The following is a 21557-nucleotide window of genomic DNA, read 5'->3' on the forward strand; positions in this document are numbered from 1 at the left end:
AGTGATACTCCCTTTAGATATCATTTCATCTCATAAGATGAAACACAACAGTGATTTAACCAAAGATCCAGGCTGCTAGTGGCAGATTTCAAGGAGTCAACTGTTGATCAATGGGGAGATAGTTTTATGGCCTGGGTCCTTTTATGACATTAACTCTTACTACTTAAGTTTACTGTATTAATGTATGAATAAAATTCAGCCCATATAAAATAAAAGCTGTGAGCACAGAATTATCCTAAAATGAAAGAGATGTGATTTTAGGAAATTATGAAAAATTAGCTCAGTATGTTCTCAGGTCAAATATTAGACAAATATTCTTCCTAACTCTAGGGTACTTCCTCTATGCCTCAAGTTTCTCACCTCAGTGATAACTCTCTATTTTCAGGTAGAGTGTCAGCACGAATTAACTTTGCTGAACTGTTAACTCAAGTAAGTTATACCATACCTGGTATAACTATACCATGGCTGTATTATGTCATCTACTTTTTTCTCCAGTCCCAGGATAGTGGTATATTCTGTATTAATACATTTTCCACGTAATTGAAGTTTACTTTATAAATAACTATTTTTAACAATTCTTAACATAAATTTTTGCAAATTATTCTGTGTATCCCCTGCATTCTTAGATAGAGCACACCACTTGCTGTTCAACTTCTTAATGATTAATGACCCAGACCATCAGTATAAATAGGAACTGTACTCTGAGATACTGTACTAATGCCTTCGGGTTTCACTAGGTTATTGAAGCCTGATTGTCCCTACTCTGAATGCTTCTGAAGTTATCACGTCTATTTGGTAGTTTTCTGCCTCTTTCCTTAATGTTCCTACTACTTCTTGCTATTCTCATTGTAAGCAAAATACATGCATTTTGACACATGGGATTTATAACCTCTGTTTGGACCTATTTTTGTGACTGAATTTCCTATTCTTGGCATAGTTTTGAATAGGTCATGCCTTCAATTGTGTTTCTCCTTAAGTGGACTCCAAACAAGACGCGAGTGCAGGTAGTTTATTTGGGAAATAATCTCAGGAAAAATAGGTAATGGAATGTGGAAGTATGACCAAGAATGCAGGGAAGCAATAAAGGGTGCGTTATGTCCTTCTAGGGCTCAGCCTCACTGGGAAATGTTGGGAAACTGTGAGGAACAAGTCTCAGAGCCTTCCCACCTATACATAACATAGATAACTAACAAGGACCTACTGTATAGCACAGGGAACTCTACTCAATGCTCTGTAATGACCTATATGGGAAAAGAATCTAAAAAAGAGTGGATATATGTATATCTGATTCACTTTGCTGCACAGCAGAAACTGACACAACATTTTAAATCAACTATACTCCAATAAAAATTTTAAAAAAAGATAAAGGCAAGGAAGCTGGAGATTTGTCCTCCCACTTCCATCTGTCATTAGCTGAGAGCTGTTCCTAGGGATGTTAATTTCCCAGTACTTCCAGCCTGCCCTGTAAATGCCAAGAGAAAGCCCTCCAGTGGAGAGTCACATGGGCTTGCAGGAGGACATGGTGAACATTTTCTGAAATGGAATCTCCCAAGTGAATTCGGGCAGTGCACCAACAGCATCTGCTGTCAGCAGGTTACCATGAAGGAGCCTTTGAATACATGAGGGGCCACTATATTTAATATCTCTTTTTGGAATTCTAGCACACTCTATGACTAGATGCTATTTTAAGCTGTTGGAACCACCTCTGATTCTGACATAGGCTACAACTATATGTAGCCACTTTATTAATTGCATTTCAGTTAAAATTTTCTTCTATCTTAATACTTTCTTTCTTTTCTGATTCTATTGGTGGATATATTGGGTTAATAGCATGGTGAATCTGATTTATTTATTTAAAGTACTCAACCTAGGTTATCCAGTTCTCAACATGGTGCCCCATTTGTGGACGGTCTTCTTTACATCTGACAGGTGAATTACGCATGCCCTGTAATATTCTCATGGCAAAGCCTGGGATGCCATTTTTGCATAGTCTCTGCTTGAGAAGCATCCTGTGACTTTTTATTTGGTTTTGTGCTACCCCATTATGATTATATGTGGTAGCTTTCCACTAAGCTTCTTTGCCCTCTACCCTCCAAGTACATATTATGTGTCATGCAGACAAACTCTTTTCTCATACGCAGGCAGCAGATGTGATTAGAGGGGAATCTGATTTATCTGGAGTACTCCAGAAATGGAAGGAAATTACTTCACAGCAATATTTGCAAATGCATTCATCACAGACACCCAGACATTCCAACACTAGCAGATGATGGCTTTGTGATCTCTCTGTGGTCTGTTTTGAACTGCTTTCTAAAGGCCTATATAAATTCACTCCTTTTTATGCTTCTACATGGTGTTTAAAGTTTAAGACAAATATGTTGTACGAGGGGAGGTTAGGGTGGTGTGGAGAGATTTTTATTCTTTGAGTCTCTAGTTGTCTTCCTAAGTATAGCAGAGACCCCCGGGTTATTTGTTAGGTTTGTCTAAATAGACTGTGTTTGGGTAAGATAAAAAATGCTTTATTGTCTCTTCTCTTGTTGGGATATAGCTTTAGATCTCACATCCCCTCGGATTTATTTATTTGCACATTCATTCAGAATTCAAGACATAATTGACTGCCTACTGTATTAGGCATGAGGTATCTGTGTTCTCTAGATATTCAGTCACTGCACACTCATTTTATTTGCTACATCTATGTCTTCATATGGCTAAGCAGGAAAATACAAGGGGGGAAATGACATAAGGAGGCGGCAGAGGGTCTTAGGAAGTCTTACAGGTACCTTTTAGTGGTGGGTACCGTTGAAAGTATGAAATTAATCTGCATTTTAAATGTAACACAGGATCATGGAACCCGAGCTAGAAGACCTTTGGTTGAAAGGAGTAGCTGCCTTCGGTCCAGGTGCTCTGAGTCAGCAACATGAAAATGACACTGGCCTGTTGATTTTATGTACAGATGTGCCTTTCTCTCTGAGACATCAGGCAAACCCCTCAGAGACTCAGTTTCCTCATCTGTAAAAGGAAATGTTTAGATTCGTTTCTTCCAGATCTGTACTGACATGAGGCTACCTGATTTTTAAATGCAAGCATGTTTATATTTCATTCAATTCATGGTCTCTTTTTTTCCTTCCCTGTCTCATTTCCTTCTCAGCCACTGTAAGGCACACCGGTTAGTAACATATGTTATAAACTTACTTTTCTCAGATGTACCTAATTAATAGGAGATTATATAAACAAATATGATGTACCAAAAAGAAGCAGCATATCTGTGTTGCAGGAATAATATAATTATACACAGCAAAACAACAATGACAACAAAAAAGAAAGCCAAATCAGAGTACAAAGAAGAGAATATTAGCATTTGTAAACATCGAGGAACGGGAATAAATGTCGCTGATAGAGATCTGTTTATATACATATACAATTAGAATATAACCTGGCACTATGTATTTTATTTTTGCTTTTTGCCTTTCATACAGAAGTTTTCCAGAATGTTGTAGAAATTGGAAATAAATGAATGCCTATAAAAATAATATCTCCAGGCGGTTGCAGTATCTGATGTAAAGAGTATCTACAGGTTGTGAATTTTAACCACAGTTGGCTTCTTCTGAAAATGCTTATAACAAAACCCAGAGGCACTTACATTTGATATATTCAATGGTTTGGGGACCAAGTGGATAGATGTTCTCTACTTATATTTAATTAATACATAATAGATCAGTTGTAGTCAATCTTATTTTGGATAAGATGGAGCAAATCCAATTTTGCTATGTCTTCTTAACAGTTTGGAAAACAAGCTTCAGGGAAGGAATCAAAGAAGCCAAAGAAGAGAATACTAAATGGAAACAGAAGAATTCCTATGATCTTAGGTTTCCCAGTATCAGATAGTATCAATGTGTTTCCTATCTCTTCAAACTTAATGTTCTTTAAAACATGTTTAAATGCCAAAAAATATGGATATCTCTATGTTGAAAACAAAATTGGGATGTGACTCTAAGAAACAACCCAGGTAAACAGATAAAAAGGGACCCATAAAACAATATCATTAGTTTTTACAAAAGAATTGTGTTACATTTTGCTTTCACAGTACTGGATATTGAATTCAGCCAAACTAATAGAACATGCAGACATGAGGAAATCTGTTAAATATTTATTTCCTAAAAACATAATTTTTCAGAGGGCAGTCAGGGAAGACAAAGAAAGCTATGTGTTAAATATGAACTCCCTGTCCGAAAGAGAATATACATCGGCTCTGTTTAGCAGGGCTCCCCCCGGGCTGCAGACAAGGAGCCGGGACCTCGCTCACGTGCAGTTATTAACACTCCCAATAAATCCTCAGGATCCTGGTCCGGTTGATATATGTCATGGCAGAAATAGCTTAGTACACGACGCGACAAGAAATGCTGTTCTTGTCAGTGGCAGAGATACTGCCATCCACATTAAATCAGGGGCAGATGGAGACACCGAGAGCTCTGAGTTCATAATGCCGGGACTTCACGTCTACCACCATTTCAACTCTGTCTTAGACACATGTTCCCCACCAAGGCTTTGACAGAGGGCGCTGCATCTGAGATCAGAGTTGCCAAGTGATCCTATGCCAGACTGGGCCTCTGGAAACTGTTTTGTTTCATTTATGTAAACTTTCAGCACACTTCCATGACCTTGAGCAAGCCAGGTCAACTTCCTTTTCTGCAGTTTTATCATTGGAAAGACAAAGAATACAGTATTTACTCTATTCTAGGGGAGCGCTAGGAAAATTACACAACCTCATTCCTCCCCAGTCACTAGAGACTGTAAGTTCATTTGTCAGAGTAAAAATCTTCACCTTCAATATTGCTATTCTTGTATCAGGCTTGTTTTTAACCTAAACATGGACTCGCTGAGCTCTTGAGAGAGGACTTTGGCCAAGACACTTGAGGATCTATTCTCCACTGGCTGTGAGTGATACCTCGTGTGTAGAAAGAAAATTGTAGGGGCTTGTGAACGTGGAAAGGGGGCGAGGTGATCATCTCCAGCCACCAGTTGTGCTGACGGTTACCTCCTTTTTCTCCAGCGACAAGGAGTGGTGCACTCAATTAGTAAGCAGTTAATTTTCTTTCTCTCATCCCTTTAAATGAGCAGTCAAGGTGAAAGCCACGACTCAGCTGGTAAGAACTCTCCCCAGGATAGAGTGCTGTGGCTGGACGGAAGAGGACGAGGGGAAGCGGTGGGAAAGCAGAGCACGATGCAGTTCAGTTAGCTTTCCCCAGCCAGAGATGCGGAAACCACGACTGGGAGATTATCAACCACGTGCTGAGTGCTGAGCAGAACATATGATTTGCAATCAGAATCAGACCTATCAGGCAACATGCTGTTCTCAAATGTCCAAGGCAGGGTTTTAGTTATTCTATTGGAGTTAAATCTGGAAATGTCAGGGAAAAAGACAGGCTCCCTCTATGAAAACTGTGGGACTCCCCACTTGAGACTGCAGAAAACAGTATGAGAATGACCTTTCCATGCTAGCCTGGCCCTGGCCCTTCTGGCCTTTCCGGGGCTATGAACAGGCACAGGCTTTTGCAGATAGAAAAAAATAAGGAAGTGGAGATTAGGATGAATGTTTTCAAAAGCAAGTGACAGTGTATATATGAAGGTGGACCTGATACAAAGGGATAAGACAGACAAAAGGGGAAGACGTAAAAGGCCATGGACTTGGAGGCACAACCAAGGGAGGTGCCGCATGGATACTGACGCAGGATGTGTTTGGGTGGCTTATGTAAGCAGACACTGAACATGATGGAGACCGTGCTCCAGTCGTTTTTACAGCTCCGTTAGGGAGTATGCCTTTTTCTATTCCTCGTCACTACCCTTTTTATTTTTTATTTCAATATTTTGCCAGTCAGGTATGAAAGCCCAAGGTGCTTTGGAACTAACTTAAGTGCTTTTGATTTATTGTCTGAAGCCAGGTTTTCAAATTCCAGAGGCACTTGGTCTGTCCCAGCCATTTACTATTTGGAAGAGTAAGCTTGCTGTTTGGTGGAGGATTTTTTGTTTTGTTTTGTTTTTATTCCCTCCTAGTTCCAGATGGATGACTTTGACCTCTTCTCTGCATTGCCAGAGAATTGGAAAATATAACCCAAAATGAAATGGAAAAAAAAAAGCACAGGATCTTTGGCATAAAAACTGATGAGAGGGAAAGTACAGCCTGGCATTTTGCAGAAGGAAATCTGTACAAGGACAGGACACTACAACAGACTTGGGGGTGACCTGAAAGCAGCTGATACAAAGGGATGAGACAGTTTGTGGGCAAGGACACAGGATGGTGAGGCAGTCCAGTTTCAAGCCAGAGGGAAACACATCCATTCAAACATACTTTATTTTTTTCTTAATTATTTTTTTAAAATATGATTTTAGATTCTTGAACTGTAATTTTGTGATTTTAAAGCTACTGAGGCTTATTATTATAAGCATTGTAGGGCTTAGTTGGTGATGATGTACCAACTTACAAAGTACCACCTGTACGAGGACCCTCGTGGTTACATTTTCTCAGTCCTCAGAACTATGGAAAAAGAGGTTTATTTTTATCTTATGGGCGCTGTGAACCTTAAACTAACCACATTACCCTACTGGCTTGGGCTTCTCAGGAGCGCAGAGCCAAAGGAGCTGTGCAGTTCAAACAAAGTTACAGAAATATACACATATCACCCTTAGTTGTGTTTCACTACTCTTTTTTTTGTATTTGATCTATTTATGTGTATTTATCTATGTGTATTTTTGAAACCTAATTCCAATTTTTAGAATGAGGCTTAAATATAAACAAAATTATATCATGAAATACCAGAAGTATTTGTCCAGAGTGGGAAGGATACGAAAAATTAGACCCAAGCCCTGATCTGTGTATGTAGTATTACTTTTAATATGTTAAATATTTTGGACACTCTGGTACATTAACAGATAACTTTTCTTGAGCTCACTCTGTGCAAGATACATCGCACAGAGCACTTTGCATTGCTAAGTACTTTATTTTTAATTCCATTTGTGCTTTATTATAGCCCTATGTGTTAGGCATTTAGAGACAAAACCAATTTGGGGGATTAGTGTTTTATTCAAGGTCAAAACTGTATTAAGTGGTGGAGCCGAGTTTCCGGCCAGGGCAAGTCTGACTCCAGAGCGCATCCTGTTAACTTTGGGGATAATAGGTCTGAGTTCAAATCACTGGTCCATCATTAACTACTGATATGACCCAGAGCAAATGACTTAATCATGCTTACTTTCTGTTTCTCCAGTCCCTAAAATGGGAATAAATATAGTACTTAAATCATATTTAAAATGCTTAGAATAGTGTTTGTCACTTAGTCTTCAAGAAATCAATAAATATTAGCTATTATCATATTTAAAGAGTATGTCCATAGTATACATCGTTAAAATTCTTTTCCCGCCAGTAGAGACATTTCTTCAATATTCAATTAATCACGTCTTACAACTCCCTGAACATAATGCCCCAGCGGTGACTGTTCCCAGGAGAGCCCGTGTTGGAACGCATATGTCGACATTTCAGATGTCAGGTACTGCAAGGTCAGTGTGTCCCAGGAGAAGGCAGCTGCCAGGAGACCTTGCAGGGTAGCATTTCAGGGTGAATTCATCACAGCTGGAGCCCAGACCTCAGCAATGCAGGTCTCCGCATTTGATCTGGTTAATGGCCAGAGCTGATTATTCAGAGGGTATGACTTGTACTGACTCACAAAAGACTGAAGCATATAAATGGGAAAGCCACTGTATTAATTTACAGTGAAAAATATTATGGTTAACTGGACCAGACATTTGCATCAGTCTGACCAGTGAATGCCTGCCCTGTAGGCAAGCTACAAAGGGAGCCACATTAATAGAAGGTTGCTTGGTGAGCAGGGTGCTTGTTTCAAATGCTTAGTCTCATCAGGCTCTGGTGGCAGCATGCATCCGTCTCCATCTACCTGCCAGAAAGAACAGACAGTCCGAGCAGCTTGACAATGCCAGGATGTCCCTTTCTTGGACGGGAGCAGAATGTGCCTCTGAGACTTCCCTGTGTCTCTGGTTCCATAGCTGACCTGTCCTCTGCTTCAGATGGTCATTTTCTTTCTTTAGATATGTTAATTCTCACAGGAAGGTTGCTGTGATCCAGAAGCCATTTTGCCTCTTCATGGTAACCTTTGCTCATGTCATAGTTTAATTTTCAGAGGGCGTCTTCATTGCTGGTCATCCCAGATTTTCATGGGCACTTCAGGTACCAGGTACACAGTGAATACTCTGGCTAGTGTCACCACAGCCACTTCTGCCTGATGCTATCTGTGCTTTTCTCATCATCTGTGTAAATTTCTACTGCATGAACCGACCCACTCAGAGCCTGCATTTTACCTGTTCTAACTGCCAGTGTTACTAAAATGAAGCCCACAAAGTTGTTGCTAGCCTCCTTAAATATATTTAAAACAAAATGGATTGTGATTAATTAATAGGTACTGTAAGGACTTGATATTTTAACGATAATGTAAAAAACTTTATGCAAGTATTCAAATGAATTCTGGTACCTCACTAATCCTCTCAAGGTTTATAAGATCCTACCACCGTTTTTGCCCCTCCTCCTGCTTTCTGCTACTTCTAGAATAGAACCAAATGTCCTAGAAGGGCCAAGGAGAACCTCCAAGCTCTTGGCCCTGGCTGACTTCCTGAATTAATCTTCTCCCACTCATCTCCCTCTCACACAGTTCTCCAGACTCCTTGACGGTTTTAGAATAAGCCAAGTGTACAGCCACATCCGATCCTTTGCCCTTGCTGTTCCTCTGTCTAGAGTGATGTCCCGCTAAACATTTGCATCTGGTTCGCTCTTACTTTTACTCACTTTTGTTCAAGATAAACTCCTCAGAGAAGTCTTCTGACTATCCTATCCAGGGTAGCACCCTCTTACATTCTATTCCCTTATCCTCCTTCATTTTTTTCTTTGCAGTCATCACTTCCTCATATATTATTTGTATTATTTATCTTTCTGAACAGGGTGTATTGCATGAGGGAGAGATGTCTTTGTCTTGTTTACTACTGTATCATTAGAGCCTAAGTTAATAACTGGCACATGATAGGTGCTTAGATAATATTTTGTGAATAAACAAATGAACTTGGTACTAATATTTTGGTGATCATTAGATTTTGTTATCCTCCATGTTGTGCCGACCATCCAAGCTTGCCTAGAATGAGATATGGGTGCTAACTTTGCAGTTTCTAAGATGTTTTATTATGGCCATATTGAACGAAGCCAGGATACCAGTCAGACTTGACTGGAAGCTCACCCAAGTGTGGGCATCCAGATCCTTCTCACTGTCCAGAAACTTCGATGAGATCTTATTTAATTCCACTTAGCCCATTTCTCTTGCAGCCTTGCTTATCTTTATACTTCTTCACCATTACACTGTCCTTCAGTTGTTTGTCAGTTGTCTGCATTTGTTCACACGAATGGTAGGGTGGTGAAGAGGCACTTCAAATAGTCAACAGGCAATGACTGTACTCATGTCTCTCCATCCTCCAGCAGCTGAAACCCTAGTCTTCCCTTCAGGTCATCCTGCTACCACCTCTCTTATCAGCCCTTTTACCAACTTACACTGTGAGTGAGAAATGTGACATTTGCAGTCATCTGGCTTTGAGACGACTTGTTGTAACGTCCCATTCAGTGTCATCATGTACATGGGTAGGACCATAAGATCATAGTGTCTTTTTAAAAACAATTCTTATTTTTGTACTATTTTCTACTTTTCCCCCATCTTTCTCTCAGTAATATTGATGTGGAGATAGTTAACTAGAAAGCCAGAAACTTCCATTTTTCATTTTCCTTTCATTCCCAGGGCAAGTTAGGGATTTTGAAAATATCGACATATACAAGACATAGTTGTTAATACGTTGGGAGAATCTAGTTCAGTGTGGTTCTTATGGGGAGAATTAATTCTGAGTCCCTCTGGGGAATTTGTTGGCCTGTTAAAACGCCAACAGATCAGTTCACAGGTCCTTAACTCAGGACAAATTCATTGTTCCGATCTGTCTGTGCTGAGTGGCGTGACATTTTGCTAGACAGCAGGCACTAAAAGATACACTCACCTTTCAGATTCATTCATCCCTGGAATACCCAAGGTATGCCACTGGAATGTTTTTGAGGAGGTTCCTGGATGTTGCTTAGGGTAGCTCACGGCATTATATGCAAAAAGGAGATGTTCAAAAGTCTTAAAAAGGCCATGAACTGAGAAAGAAATGTGAACTCTGTTTTTAAAGGATCATGTTTGTAAAGGTACTGGGACCTAAGAGGCAGAAAAGTTTATTCTATAATTCTGTAGCCCTGTGTATTTAAAAATGTGCCTGTTATACAAAAAAGAAAAAAAAAAGAATATTAGCCACCTAGAAATCCATGACACCTTTCTCAGCTGGGACCTCAGAGACCTTTCTGCCCCACACCCCCCAGCGCTGTCCATCTTACAGGTGGGAACACTGAGGCACGAGGCAGAGTGGAGACAGCCCGGAGTTGCCCCAACTCCTCTGTGCAGGCAGAGAATGGGGGAGCTCACTGGGGGGCTGGTCCACATCATGACCCCTGCTGTCCCCTGAACATCCTTTCCTAAGAATTGTCAAGGACCAAAGTTGTTTTCACTGACACGTGTTGCTCTTCTCTTTGCCTTTTGTTTTTTTTAAAGAGACAAATCAAGTTGATGGTGTCAGGTAAGACCCCCTCCGCGTTCCCCCTGCCCCCCACCCAGCCGTAGTGGCTCTCTCCAGGCACAGGCCACAGGCAGAGGGTCCATATGCATCCCTGGCCACACAGCCAGGGGGATTCAGACCCCAACCCTGGTCCCGGCCCCCTAAGACCCCACCCAAACCTGACCACACAGTCCAGGGAGGTTCTTCCTCCACATAATTTCTCTTAGCATGTGATTGCAAATGTGAACTCAAGACACTGTTTGTTTGTCTGTTTTAATTCCATCCCGTTGGTCCGGCATCTGCACAGATGCCCCATCTCTCTGTAAATATGTGACTTGGAACGAATGTTTAAAATCAACGAGAAGTGGTCATGAATGCATGGTGTTGAGATGTTTTGCACTATTCTGAATTTTTGGCCTCTGTAAAAATATTTTATTAACAGCAGACATTAAAAAAAATAAAAGTGCCTGTTGGACATTCTGTGTGTGTGTGCGTGTTTGTGCTTCTTAGTATTTATAACTGAACAACCAAAAACCATGGGCCTGAGGCTTTATTATTATATAATACCTGAGTAAGCTACTTGGCTCTCTTTGCTTTGTAACTGTAGCTCCTATCTGGACAGTCTTTACTGTTACTGTTTGGCCTCTTTGCTTGGGTTTCAGGCTCTACTTACAGGAAAAGACACATTCTCTCTGGGATTGATTTAAACCAACCCATTCTGTATGTTGCTGCTACAGCTTCCAACACTTCATGGAGATGTGACATTATTGAAGTTGTGTTTTAATATGTCACTATACTGCTTCTTTCCCCTGACCCCTGTCTATACTCAGTCTGCCATAGAGCTGCCATCCATCCTCTGGGCTTATCCAGATGGATGGAGCTGTGCTGTAGTGGGAATCACTTCCACGCTGGTAGACTTTCTAAGACTTCATTGCTGATGATCTTGTCTTGCCTTTCTACATGATGTCTGGGATGATCTAAGTTGGCCTTTCAGATGGTAGAAGGTGACTACGTATATGGTATGATTTGAGATATGAAGGAAAAGCTTTTCTCTCCCTAAATCGTTTCTATCATGCCTGAGATTCTGTTTCTAGAGGCATTCCTCTTCATGTCAGCCTCGCCCACTCTCCCTCAGAAAGGGTTGAACACTAATGCACTAATATGTTAGAGTGAGTGATACAATTAGCATCCTTTGGAAAGATCTGCATCTCAGTTCTGAGATCTAGGGAGGACATTTAATTATGGGGAACAATTTTCCTTTTATCGATATTATGTGGCATAAATTTTTCTCATTGTGCTACAATTAGTAGATCAAGCAGGAATCCCTTGAAGATGGCAGCAACACTTTCATCAGCTTCACCATGTTTTTTTCCAATTGAGCAAAAGAGTTCATATGAAGGACAGACCACTAGCTGTCATGAGACAATAACGTATGAATTTTGCACATGTTGAGGAGGTCATGACTACTGTTGCAAGTTCTATCTGTTGATATTTTCAGACAGGGTGGGGAAAGATAGAAGAGTTAAGTCTTTGTAGGTGTCCTCAATATCTAGAATCCTGAGGAAATGACAGAATTTAGAACATGGTCCTATTTTCATCATCATCAAGAAGTAAAGCATTGAAAATATCTTGGCCAGAGTCTACTCCAGATCCCCAGATAATCCAAATAAGAATTAACATTTATCGAGCAATCACTTTATGACAACTGGTTCATTACATATAAGATTTCGTGATGTTCCCAATAGCCTTACAAGATGAATAATATTATTACCCAAATGTTATTCTGCTTAGTGAAATTAAGTAATTTGCCCAGAGTTTTACACTTAATGGTTGACAGACCAGGGACTTGAATTCAAGTCTGTCTAATTCCAAAACATGTGTTTTCAAAGATCACATGAAATTGCATCCTTCAGCCTATTTGGACTGAGAGCTAAAGACATATTGGTCATTAAAAAGCAAACAAATAATGTGTATTCCCCCACAACTAGGTGTAGCCAAAAGATTTAAAACAAAATCAACAACAAAACATATAGGAATCCAAAAGCATTTATAGGCAAAATAAACACCCAGAGTATTGATAAACAAATAAATAAAATACATAAATAGCTGATACCAAATTTTCCTATTAGGTTAAGGTAGCTTCCAGTAAAGAACTAAGAAGTAAAAATTTAAGTAGAGCATGGCACTATGAACTGAATATGGATTATGGAATCAACTAGATTAAAAAGATTGCTGCAGAATTTTTTAAGCAAAAGCATTTCACCTCATTCATGATTCTTATACTTGATTATCTGGGCTTAACACATCTCTTTTTTTTTTTTTTTTTTTTTTTTTTGCAGTACTCGGGCCTCTCACTGCTGTGGCCTCTCGTGTTGCGGAGCACAGGCTCCGGACACGCAGGCTCAATGGCCATGGCTCACGGGCCGAGCCGCTCTGCGGCATGTGGGATCCTTCCGGACCGGGGCACGAACCCGTGTCCCCTGCATCGGCAGGCGGACTCTCAACCACTGCACCACCAGGGAAGCCCCAACACATCTCCTTTGATTTAAGTTATTATAGGGGCCAACGAAAGGTCATTTAACTCTTTTCAGTGTATCCTCTACCCAGCACGTAAAAATCTCATTCTCTCTTGGAGCCACATGTTATTATCAAGTTCAGTAATGTCATTTAGAATACTTCCCCTCCATACGTACACAGCACATGGTGTCATGTTTGTACCTTTCTTTTAAAATATTCTCTCAGAAATGGAATTAACACATGCTTGTGGCAGGCAAATTGGAACTATAGAACTGTATGATAAGGAAAATTAAAGCCTTGTACAAAGTTAATCGCTGCTAACATGTCAGTATATGACTTTCTAGTATTTAAATACCTAACAGAAATCATAGTGGAAATACAATTTTGCTTTCTGACTTTCTTCCTTGTTAACATGATAACGAAAGCATTTCCCATCTTTTTAAATCCCTTTACAAACAGCATTTTGATGGCTACATGGCAGTGTGTCTAGGAGTACAATCATTTTCTTAACACTTCCTTTATTGTTAATGTTGGTGAAGAGACATCAGATATAAATATTGTGTTCAGCTACCAACCATATTGGTTGTGTGTGTGTGTGTATGTCTGGTACAAGTTGTTGGTAGGGGATTTGGGCTGAAGGCAAATATGTCTTATCTCCCCCTACCTCAATTTAGATAGGATTTAAATTAATCCTTGAATAATTCAAGGACTCTAACACTGATGCCAGGCTCAGGGGGGTGGGGTTGGGTGGGGTGGGTATGGAACTGAGAAGGAGAGATTGAGGGCAAAAAAGAGACAGAAGTGGAGAAGGGAAGAGGGAGGCACTAGAGAAAGGGTGAAATAGAAGAGAGTAAAGGAAGGAAAGAGGGTATAGAGTCGGATGAAATAACCTGACAATTACATTCTTATGCCTACCCAACATGGCCAGGTTGGAATTAACCTTGCAGAATACCATGTGTTAACTGGCTATCTCATTTCCTTCTCATAAGCCCAACTCAACTTTTTTGTACCGGCACGTGCATTCATGTGACAGGTTCCATCTCCTGATACGGACAATTGTAGGACTTCAGAAGCCAGCCTTGTTTCTAGGAATCTGTATTACGTTACAGAACTCTGGAATTAGATTTCCTGCCACACCTTTTACCTCCTAAACTGCTTGGTATTACCACAGTTGTCTTTGTGATGGAGGCCCTGAGTCCTTGGCCTCAAACCAGCCATGGTCCCCTGGGGCTGCATACAGCAGTACTCTGAAATTCCTACTTACTAGCTCCTTCAACGAGACTGATGCCAAAAAGGCTTTGCTTCTGCTTTCGGCATTCATCAGCATTCCTTATGAATGAAACATGAATGTAATTCATATTTCTTCCAGGGAGAGAGGTTTTTAGAGGCTTCATTTATTCATTCATTCAACAAATATTTATCAGATCCCTTCTGCACTTAAAACACCATGGCAGGCACTGTGAGGGATACGGAGGAACAGAAGCACAGTTCCTGCCCTTGGGAGTCCAGTCTACCAAGTTATGTTAATTTCACCTCTTTAATATCTCCTGCATCCATCCACTTCTGTCCATCTTAACTACAGTAGCCTTAATTCAAGCAATCATTATCCTCTTCCTGGATTACCATGTTTTAAGAATTTGATCAGATTATTTCTGTGCTTCAAAACATTCATTGTCAGGCCAAATCTCTAAATGTTTACTATGACCTATAAGGCCCTAGAGGATCTGGACCCTGTTGACCCTCAGGTAATATCTCTTGATTCCCCCAAACTTTAACCATCTTGAATTCCTTTTAGTTCTTTAAGTGTGCAGTGCTCTATTTACTGTAGTGCTTTTGTGTATGCTGTTTCTTCGGCTTCCAAAATTCTTCTCACCTTACTTTACAAATCTGGCCTCCGATCTACCAACTGATATTCATTATTTAGGTCTTAAACTAGATATGACTTCAGCCAAGCAATTTGTCTGCTCATTTACGTGTCCCATCTCTAGACCAAATATTGTTCCCCTTCTCTGTAGCCCATGACACTTTTTTGTACTACCCTCTTCAAACCTCTTTATTGCTTACTTGCATGTGCCTCTACTAGGCTATAAATTCCATGAGTCGGGTACCATTGTTTTCTGTTGTGTTCCCAACATATAGTACAGTGCCTGGTACATCGTATTGTTAATTGGGAATATCTTATATTGACTTGTTGTATTAAGAAACCTGAATTATCATTCAGGAGCTCTTACCTACACCAATAATGCTTCATCCACCACACATTCATATGTTACATACAGGGCAAGACTACACATGCTTGAGTGGTAGGTTCATAGGGAGCGTTGTTGGTTGGTGTCAGAGATACAACTTACAACTATTAAGAAACTGGATCCTTAGAACTTGAATTTCTTTTCTTTACCATGTATGATATGGAAAGGATGAGGTACAGTGGAGGCCATGGGATTGCAGGGTCTGAAACCTTAAGAACTCCACTGAATAAGAGGTAAAGGAGGTGAGACAGGGGCAGGAGTGAAGGTAAAGGAAAATGTGAAGTGGCAGGTATAAGAATCAGGAGAGAGCAAGCTAGGAAGATTTAGACAGTGTAGGTGAGAGAGAACTGCATATGGTCATCAAGTCTCATATTCTCAAAACATGATCCCCACTTGCCAGATGCCATGAAAGTCGGCAGAGTTCACTCCTTGGAAACATTGCCTGGCAAATGGGCAGGAGGATTTTCCAAGTTGGGAACCAGAGACCCACTGCTGACATGCGTCAGGTGTTCACAGGGGGCTTTTTAGGATGCCTCCAGGGACCAAACAGCTGCTTACCTTCCCCTAATATAGGCGGAAGCAAAAATATGTAGAAAACAAACGATACCTGTAAATCTGTGAAGTCATGTGTAAAAGGATATTACAGCAGAAATATTATCAGCAGCCGTTGCTGCAACCAGAGTGAGAGTACCTTAAAAGCACAGTTTATAATTTCTGCAGCCTAAGGGTTTCCTTTAATCCACTGATGAAACTGCGTCAAAGTCCCTGCCACTGAGAAAACTAGGGAGGGACAGGAGAGCAACCTTCTTGGCCCCTGGTGACCTAATAACATGAAAAGTGAATCCAACCCATGGTCAGTAAACCTCCCTGGCTAAAAGGATGAGCACCAAATGAATTTCTTGACAGCAGTGCACACCAGAAACCTTTAATATGTGTGGAGCCAGTTCTGAGTAACCCTCACCGTCTTTGACGTGCCACTATTGGACACTGGTGATCCGTGTTGCCATCACACTGCATAAAGGCTGGCCCAGACTGGTTTTTAATTAAATCCCCCTAAAGGATGGTTAGATCGACCTGTCTTCACTGAAAGAGTAGTTGTGATCCAGTGTCCTGAGAATACATACTACCCCCGTGGCCTTCCTGTATCCCCAGAGGCTGTTGCACTGCCTCACCGATCAATGTCTCTCTCTCCCTGGCTTTTGAGCAGAAGCATGACGAAGACAGAGAATGAAAACCCAGTGTGGTTTCCATAGCAACATTCTTAGAAAGAGAGAAAAGGAATGAAAGAGGAAAAAAAGTGGAACTCTACTATGATTTGGGTTCTGAGCATCAGTGAATGAGCTGCCTGTTCTAAACAGTCAGTGCTAGATGGTTATTTATTTATGTAAAAGCAATAGAGATAGAATCAGAATTCCTTCAATTCCAGATTCTTCCAGTAGGGGGTGGAAACACAAATATCATAAGGCCTAGATGAAAGAAAGCAATCACACATGTACCTTCTTGCTCTAATATTACTCATATTAAAGAGTACAGTCTATGAAATATTTATTCTGGTATCCTGGTACTTTCACTGTATTTGGAGTAGATAGCATATGAAATGTTTGTTATCTCACTTCAAAGAGTTTATTAAAACCTGAAGGACAAACAAATATTGAATAAATTTTCTGAAGCAAAGCTATGTGCAACACATGAATAAAATGAGAACTGAAAGCAAATACTTTGAGTGCATATAGATTGAAGAAGTCAGCAATGAGTGGCGTTAATTCAGAAACCTTCAACTGAAATGGCATGTGGTCTTGTAAAAACTGAGAAATATGAATTGTTAGTAACACAAAAAAAATTTTACCTGTGTGGGATAAAGCAGAATGAAAAATTAATAAGCTTCCAGGTGAAATAGGTAAGGGTATACCTGGGGTAGTGGGTTTAGCTTGGCCCTCCTACAGTAGTTTTTCTATGAAAGATAAAAGGGTTTGGTAGGGTAGGCAGGATAGGTGTGTTAGTGAAGAGCAGAGACATTTATATTTAATTTGGAAGGCCACGGGTAGTTCTGAGATGTTCTTCAGTCACTCAGGGGTCTTAAGTAGTAAGTGCTTGAGAAAAATGATATGTAGCTATATACAGAATAAATCCCTTGGCCAGAGGATAAACCAGACTAGAGACAGAAGAACCTAAAGTGAATTGTATATGCATAAGCGTTTTGTCTGGAAGGTGAGTCTAGTCATTCTAATAATGGCAAGATAAGAATTAATTGAATGTCTACCCTTTCCCCTTAGAGAAGACAGAAGACCCTTGAACATTTCTTTTAGGGTAGGTTTAATCTTGATGAACACTTTCAGTTTTTGTTTATCTGAGAAGTTCTTTATCTCTCTTTCAGATAATCTTCCTGGGAAGGTATCCTAGGTTGCAGGTTTTTCCCTTTCGGCACTTTAAATATATTGTGCCACTCCCTTCTGGCCTGCAGAGTTGCTGCAGAAAGATCCACTGATGGCCTTATGGGAGTTCCCTTGAAAATGACTCTTTGTTTTTCTCTTACTGCCTTTAGAATTCTCTATCTTTAACTTTTGCCATTTTAATTATGATAAGTCTTGGTGTGGGTCTGTTTGGGTTCATCTTGTTTGAGACCGTCTGTGCTTCCTGTATTTGGGTATCTGTTTCCCTCTTGAATTTGGGGAAGTTTTTGGCCATAATGTCACAAAATACATTTTCAACACCTTTCTCTCGCTCCTCCTTCTGGGACCCCTATAATGTGAATGTTAGTACACTTGATGTTGTTCCAGATGTCCTTTGAACTGTTCTCATTTTTTGCTTGTTTGTTTTTCTTTTTGCTGTTCTCATTGAGTGACTTGCATTATTCTTTCTTCCAGATCGCTTATGCATTCTTCTGTATCACCTAGTCTGCTGTTAATTCCTTCTAGTGTGGTTTTCATTTCAGTTATTTTACTCTCCAGTTCTAACTGGTTCTTTCTTATATTTTCTAGTTCTTTGTTAAAACTCTCACTGTGTTCATCTATTCTTTTCCCTAATTCAGTTAGCATTCTTATTACTAAGGCTTTGAAATCTTTATCTGATAAATTACTTGTTTTATTAGCTGTTTTTTCAGGGGGTTTCTCTTTGAATTGAAACAAATTCCTCTGTCTTCTCATTTTGCTTATTTCTTTTTTTTTTTTTTTTTTTTTTTTTTTTTATGGTACGCGGGCCTCTCACTGTTGTGTGGCCTCTCCCGTTGCGTAGCACAGGCTCCAGACGCGCAGGCTCAGCAGCCATGGCTCATGGGCCCAGCCACTCCGCAGCATGTGGGATCTTCCCGGACCAGGGCACGAATCCGTGTCCCCTGCATCGGCGGGCGGACTCCCAACCACTGCGCCACCAGGGAAGCGCTGCTTATTTCTTTTTTTCTTCTCATTTCTCTCTCTCTATGAAATTAGGTGAAATAGTTACCTATTGCGGTCTTAAAGGGATGTCCTTGTGGAGGAGAGTTCCTGTATAGTCTGCGTGTGCCCAGTGCTTTTGGTGGGAGAGCTGGATTTGACGTGAGCATGAGTGATGTCTTTCCCCAGGGTGTGCTTGAATCTCTAAGATGGGCTTCATATGATAATCTTGCCGCCATTTGTTAAGAGCTGATGATATACCAGGCAATGCACTCAATAAATTTCATGTATTATCACATTTATAATTTTCAAAATAATCCAAAGAGGTTTATTATGATGTCCATTTTATAACTGGGAAACTGAAAATGGGGAGATTAAATACACACAGCTGATGAGCATGAGACCGGCATTTGAACCAGACTCCAAAGCTCACGACCCTTCCATTGGAGCATACTCTGTGTGATTCGTATGTGCAGTAGGTTGTAAGAGACGAATGAGATGAAGAGGGATTGCCATGGCTTGACATTAAATGGAAGAGGGTGAAGGAGAAAGCTCCAAAGTAAGGACAAGGGCAGTGTCTTCAGGAGTGATGGAGATATTTGGAGAACAGTACTTCATGTCATTTTCAGTCTGGGGAGAAACTGTCCCTGTAGTTTACATTGATGGCATTTTAACTGATAGCAGCAGGGGTAGCTCTGTGTAACTTTTGATAAGCTCTCTATAGTTTGGAAAATTTCAGATATTGCAGGGGATGGGTGCACCCAAGTTAATACACTTTCTGGACATGCTAATGTATGCCCTAGGATGCAGAAGAAGGTCAGCCTGAAAAGAGAGCCACCAGCAGCTGAAGTTAGAATTGTTGTTTCTACCAGCCTTAAGCAAAATGTCCTGTTAACTTTCTCTAGCCCTCCTTTTACAAAGTTAAAGCTTTTGGTTTAACTTTTAATAGAACTTGAGCTAAGTGTTCAATCCTAAAATCTTAATATACGTGTCTAAAAATTCATCCAAGTCCCTCCATAAAGGCATGTGAAGAAAGAAAGCATACCATCTTTTGTTGCATATTTTCCTCAATTCTTTTCCCAAATGATAACCCTAGGGTCTAATAGCATGCCTTCCGCTTCTTTACCTGATTTGCATGGCAAATACTTTATAGTACAAAATATCCATTGACGGGCAAGGAAAGAAAAAACGATAGTGACTATTTCATGTCAACAACAGGGGAATGTAGGTGTGGGTTTAGCTTAATTCTGAACATGATAAGGGGGATTAATAATGAGATGAAACAATGCTGATGTTAACAGCTTCTCTGCCCCTTGAGGCAAGGCAGAAATTTACTGGCACGAGTTTAGAGTGTGGATTCTGCAGGCAGAGACTAAATTCAAGTCCTGGCTTCATTACTTTCTAGTTCTGGGACTTGGCTAGCTACTTAATATACTTCAGCCTTTGTTTCCTCATCTGAAAAATGGAAATAATAGTAGCACCAATTTATTTGGTAATTATGATAAGTAACATTACAGGTGAAGTGTATAAAATAGAGCCTGGATCATTATGTGGTTGGAGACTGCAGTTATTAAGAGCAAAGATGGCTGGATGGGCAGTGAGCTTAATATAGCCAGAGAGGAAGAGGGCTCTGCACCATTTCAGAGCCACAGTGATGACTTCAAAAGGAAGAGATAGGAGATGAGGCTAAAATAGCCTGGAGAATGGATTTTCTTGGATATACAGTACCACGCAGCATGCACATGCATATGTCTTGGGAGCTGTGAGGAGCACAGAGCCTAGCAGGCAGAGAATCACGTGTATAATACACCCATGTGTACAAATGTGAGTGTGTGTGTGGTGGTGCACACTCACATGCATACACATCCTTCCACTCAACACTAGCTAATTTGCAGAGATAAGTTTATTCTCTTTCCTCCTTGCTCAGCCTCGAATACAAGTAAAAAACCAAAATATCACAGTTGGGCATAGAAAGCTTTAACACCTTCACATGCACATACACAGAACAAGATTTCCTGATCAAAAACAAAACTGAGGGCTTCCCTGGTAGCGCAGTGGTTGAGAGTCCGCCTGCCGATGCAGGGGACACGGGTTCGTGCCCCGGTCCGGGAAGATCCCACATGCCGCGGAGCGGCTGGGCCCGTGAGCCATGGCCGCTGAGCCTGCGCGTCCGGAGCCTGTGCTCCCCAACGGGAGAGGCCACAACAGTGAGAGGCCCGCGTACCACAAAAAAAAAAAAAACAAAAAAAAAACTGACAAGAGCAACTGTTGTTAGAATAACACCTCATTTAGTTGTAGGGATAATTGTCATCCTGACGTAGATCCGTTTCATCATTTCGTATGCCAATCACTCTGGCAGTTTTACAGAATACATCTTTGACAAATAATTTCTCTAATCACTCTGGTTGTTCCTGGGAAACCATAACCCAGGTTAGACTTGTTTAAATACTACAATGTCTGTATATAATGGAATTGCCCTTTTGTCCAGCAAGAGATCTCGAAGGTCTGTTATTTTAGAGATAAGCAGGGGACCACGCTAGACTCTTCAGTTGTCTCAAAACCCAGGTGTCAATGACAGCAGGCTGTCCAGGTACCTAAGATTTTGTCCAAGTTACAATCTGTAACCATCTCTCTCTTATGTACTTTTATCCCTATGTCTTTAAATTTGTAATTAGAGTGTCCCTATGGTATAGCATGCTTTAGATTTTCAAGCTAGTAATTTTCTATCGAGTTTCAATCCATCCTT

The sequence above is a fragment of the Grampus griseus genome, assembly GCF_964374135.1.
Source record: "Grampus griseus genome assembly, chromosome: 5".
NCBI classification, from domain to species: Eukaryota; Metazoa; Chordata; class Mammalia; order Artiodactyla; family Delphinidae; genus Grampus; species Grampus griseus.